Here is a 5310-nt window from a genome sequence, read left to right as displayed (position 1 = left end):
CTCCTCGGTGACCAGTATTAGATACCGATGCAGTAGTGCGGGTTTACTGTATCCCTTGGATCTTCACATCGGCCATGAAACACAGAAATTGCATTGTTATAGAATACAAGAGGAACGTGCCGACTTAACTACAAGAAGAGTGAATTTTCTAAGAGTTTGTGATTTCAGCGGCTCCTGGGAGGCCAGTATTAGATTCCGTTGCACCATTGCAGGTTTACTGTATCAGTTGGACCTTCACATTGACCATGAAACACAGAAATTGCATCGAGATTGAATACAAAAGGCACATTGGTGACTTATGCACATGAAGAGTGAATCTTCTAAGACTGTGTACTTTGGGCAGCTGCTGGGAGACCATTACTAGATTCCGATGCACCAGTGCAGGTTTGCTGTATCCCTTGGACCTTCCCATTGACCATGAAACACAGAAATTGAATGGGGATTGAATATAAAAGGCACAATGCCGATTTAAGTACAAGAAAAGTGAATCTTCTAATAGATTGTTCTTTGAACGGCTCCTGGGAGACCAGTATTAGATTTCGATGCACCTGTGCAGGTTTACTGTATCCCTTGGACCTTCACATTGACCATGAAACGCAGAAATAGGATCGGGATGGAATACAATGTGCCCAATGCCTACTTAAGTACAAGAAGAGTTAGTCTTCTAACAGTTTGTGGTTTGAGCGGCACCTGTGAGACCAGTATTACATTCCGAAGCACCAGTGCAGGTTGACTGTAACCCTTGGACCTTCACATTGACCATGAGACACAGAAATTGCATCGGGACCGATTACGAAAGGCACAATGCCGACATAAGTACAAGAAGAGTGAATCTACTAAGAGTTGGTGATTTGAGCTGCTCCTGGGAGACCAGCATTACATTCCGAATCATCAGTGCAGGTTTACTGTACCCCTTGGAGCTTCACATTGACCATGAAACACAGAAATTGCATCGGGATTGAATACCAAATGCACAATGCAGACTTAAGTACAAGAAAAGTTAAACATCTAATAGTTTGTGCTTCGAGCTGCTCCTGGGAGACCAGCATTAGATTCCGATGCACGAGTGCAGGTTTACTGTACCTCTAGGACCTTCACATTGACCATGAAACACAGAAATTTCATCGCAAGTGAATACAAAAGGCACAATCCCGACTTAGGTACAAGAAGAGTGAATCTACTAAGAATTGTGTTTTGATCGGTTCCGGGGCGACCAGTATTACATTCCGATGCACCAGTGCAGGTTTACTGTATTAATAGTAAGTTAACATTGACCATGTAACATAGAAATTGCATCGGGATTGAATACAAAAAAAAAATGCCTACTTAAGTGAAAGGAGAGTGAATCATCTAAGAGTCTGTGTTTGAGTGGCTCCTGGGAGACCGGTATTAGATTCTGTTTCACTGGTGCACGATTACTGTAAACCTTGGGTCTTCACATTGACCATGAAACACAGAAATTGCATCGGGATTGATTTCAAAAGGCACAAAGCCTACTTAAGTGCAAGAAGAGTGAATCATCTCAGAGTTTAGGTTTGAGCGGCTCCTGGGAGGCGGTTATTAGATTCCGATTCACCGGTGCAGGATTACTGTAACCAATGGACGTTCACATTGGCTATGAATTACAGAATCTGCATCGGGAATGAATACAGAATGCACAATGCCGACTTAAGTACAAGAAGAGTGAATCTTCTAAGAGTTTGTGCTTTGAGTGGCTCCCGGGAGACCAGTATTAAATTCCGATGAACCAGTGCAGGTTTATTGTAACCCTTGTAGCTTCACATTGACCAAGAAACACAGAAAATGCATCGGGATTAAATACAACAGGCATAATCCAAACATAAGTACAAGAAGAGTGAATCATCTAAGAGTTTGTGATTTGAGCGGCTCCTGGGAGACCAGCATTAGACTCCGACGTACCGGTGCAGGTTTTCTCTATCTCTAGGACCTTCACATTGGCCATGAAATACAGAAACTGCATCGCGATTGAATGCTAAAAGCACAATGCCGACTCTAGTACAAGACGAGTGAATCTTCTAAAGGTTAATGCTTTTAGCGGCTCCTGGGAGAGTATTAAATTACAGTGCACCTGTGCAGGCTTACTGAATCCCTTCGACCTTCACATTGACCAAGAAACAGAGAAATTACATCGGGATTGAATACAACAACACAATGCCGACATAAGTACAAGAAGAGTTAATATTCTAAGACTTTGTGTTTTGAGCGGATACACTAAGACCAGTATTAGATTCCGTTTCACCAGTGCCGGTTTACTGTATGCCTTGGACTTTCACATTGGCCATGAGACAAAAAAATTGCATCGGGATAGAATACCAAAGTCACAATGATTACTTAAGTACAAGAAGTGTGAATGTCTTAAGAGTTTGTGCTTTGAGCGGCTCCTGGGAGACCAGTATTAGATTCCGATGCACCAGTGCAAGTTTACTCCTTCACATTGACCATGAAACACAGAAATTGCATCGCGATTGAATACAAAATGCACAATGCCGACTTAAGTACAAGAGGATTGAATCTTCTAAGAGTTGGTGCTTTGAGCTTCTCCTGGGAAACCAGTATTAGATTCTGATGCATCAGTGCAGGTTTACTGTAACCCTTGGATCTTCACATTGACCACGAACACAGAATTTGAATCGGGATAGAATACAAAAGGCAGAATGCATACTTAAGCGCAAGAAGAGTGAATCTTCTAAGAGTTTCTGCTTTGAACGGCTCCTAGGAGACCAGTATTAGACTCCAATGCATCACTGCAGGTTTACTGTATCCCTTGGACCTTCACATTAATCATGAAAGACAGAAATAGCATCGGGATTGAATACAAAACGCAGAATGCATACTTAAGTACACGAAAATTGAATCTTCTAAGAGTTGTTGCTTTGAGCGGCTCCAGGGAGCCCAGAATTAGATTCCGATACATCAGTGCGGCTTAACTGTAACCCTTGGACCTTCACATTGTCCATGAAACACAGAAATTGCATCGGTATTGAATAGAAAATGCACAATGGCGACTTAACTACAAGAAGAGTGAATCTTCTGAAGCTGTGTGCTATGAGCAGCTACTGGGGACCAGTATTACATTCCGATTCACTAGTGCAGGTTTCCTGTATTTCTAGGACCTTCACATTGACTATGAAACACAGAAATAGAATCGAGATTGAATACAAAAGGCAGAATGCGTACTTAAACACAAGAAGAGTGAGAGTTTGTGCTTTGAGCTGCTCCTGGGAGACCAGTATTAGATTCCGATGAACCAGTGCTGTTTTACTGTTTCAATTGGACCTTCACGTTGACCATGAAACATAGATATTGCATCGGGATTGGATACAAAAGGCACAATGCCTGCTTAAGTACAAGAGGAGTGAATCTTCTGAGAGTTTGTGCTTTGAGCGGCTACTGGGAGAGCAGTATTAGATTCCGATGTACCGGTGATGGTTTACTGTATCCCATGGACATTCGCATTGACCAATACACTCAGAAATTGCGTCGAGTTTAAATTCCAAATGCAGAATGCATACTTAAGTACAAGAGGAGTGAATTTTCCAAGAGTTAGTGCTTTGAGCGGTTCCTGGGATACAAGTATTTGATTCCGATGAACCAGTGCAGGTTTAGAGTAACCCTTGGTCCTTCACATTGACCATGAAACACAGAAATTGCATCGGAATAGAATACAAAAGGCAGAATGCACACCTAAGTACAAGAAGACTGAATCTTCTAAGAGTTTGTACATTGAGCGGCTCCTTTGATACAAGTATTAGATTCCGATGCACCAGTGCGGTTTTACTGTAACACTTGGACCTTCACATTGACCATGAAACACAGAAATTGTATCGGTATTGAATACAAAGGTTACAATGGCGATCTAAGTACAAGAAGAGTGAATGTTGAAAGTGTTTGTGCATTGAGAGGCTCCTGGGAGACCAGCATTAGATTCCGATGCACCAGTGCAGGTTTACTGTATCCCTTGGACCTTCACATTGACCATGAAACACAGAAATTACATCGGGATTGAATACATAAGGCACAATGCCGACTTAAGTACTTGAAGAATGAATATTCTAAGAGCTTGTGCTTTGAACGGCTCCTTGGGAGACCAGTATTAGATTCCGATGCACCACTACAGGTTTACTGTATAGCTTGGACCTTTACATTGACCATGAAACTTAGAAATTGCATCGGGAATGAAAACAAAATGTACAATCCCAGCTTAAGTAGAAGAAGAGTGAATCTTCTAAATTTTTGTGCTTTGAGCGGCTCCTGGGAGACCAGTGTTAGATTCTGATGCACAAGTGCAAGTTTACTGTAAACCTTGGACCTTCACATTGACCGTGAAACACAGAAATTGAATCGGGATTGGATACAAAAGGCAGAATGCACACTTAAGTACAAGAAGACTGAATCTTCTAGGAGTTTGTACTTTGAGCGCTTTCTGTGAGACAAGTATTAGATTCCGATGCACCAGTACAGGTTTTCTGTAACCCTTGGACCTTCACATTGACCATGAAACAGGGAAATTGTATCGGTATTGAATACAAAAGTCACAATGGCGATCTAAGTACAAGAAGAGTGAAACTTCTAAGTGTTTGTGCTTTGAGCGGCTCCTGGGAGACCAGTATTAGATCCGATGCACCAGTGCAGGTTTTCTGTATCCATTCACATTGACCATGAAACGCAGAAATTGCATCGGGATAGAATACAATAGGCACAATGCCGATTTAATTACAAGAAGAGTCAATTTTCTAAGAGTTTGTGTTTTGTGCGGCTTCTGGGAGACCAGTATTAGATTCCGATGTACTAGTGCAGGGTTACTGTATCATTTAGACCTTCCCATTGACCATGAAACACAGAAATTGCATCGGGATTGTATACAAGATGCACAATGCCGATTTAAGCACAAGAAAAGTGAATTTTCTAAGAGTTTATGCTTTGAACGGCTCCTGGGACACCAGTATTAGATTCCGATGCACCAGTGCAGGTTATCTGTATCTCTTGGACATTGACATTGACCATGAAGCACAGAAATTGCATCGGAATTGAATACAAAAGGCACAATGCCGACTCAACTACAAGAAGAGAGAACCTTCTAAGAGTTTGTGTTTTTAGCGGCTCCTGGGAGACCAGTATTAGATTCCGATGCCCCAGTGCAGGTTTACTGTATCCCTTGGACCTTCACATTGACCATGAAACACAGAAATTGCATCGGGATTGAATACGAAAGGTAGAATGCTGACTTAAGTACATGAAGAGTGAATGTACAAAGGGTTAGTGCTTTGAGTGGCACCTGGGAGACCATTA

This window comes from Schistocerca americana, unplaced genomic scaffold (assembly GCF_021461395.2).
Source record: "Schistocerca americana isolate TAMUIC-IGC-003095 unplaced genomic scaffold, iqSchAmer2.1 HiC_scaffold_113, whole genome shotgun sequence".
NCBI lineage: Eukaryota > Metazoa > Arthropoda > Insecta > Orthoptera > Acrididae > Schistocerca > Schistocerca americana.
Note: the sequence above shows the minus strand (reverse complement) of the source record.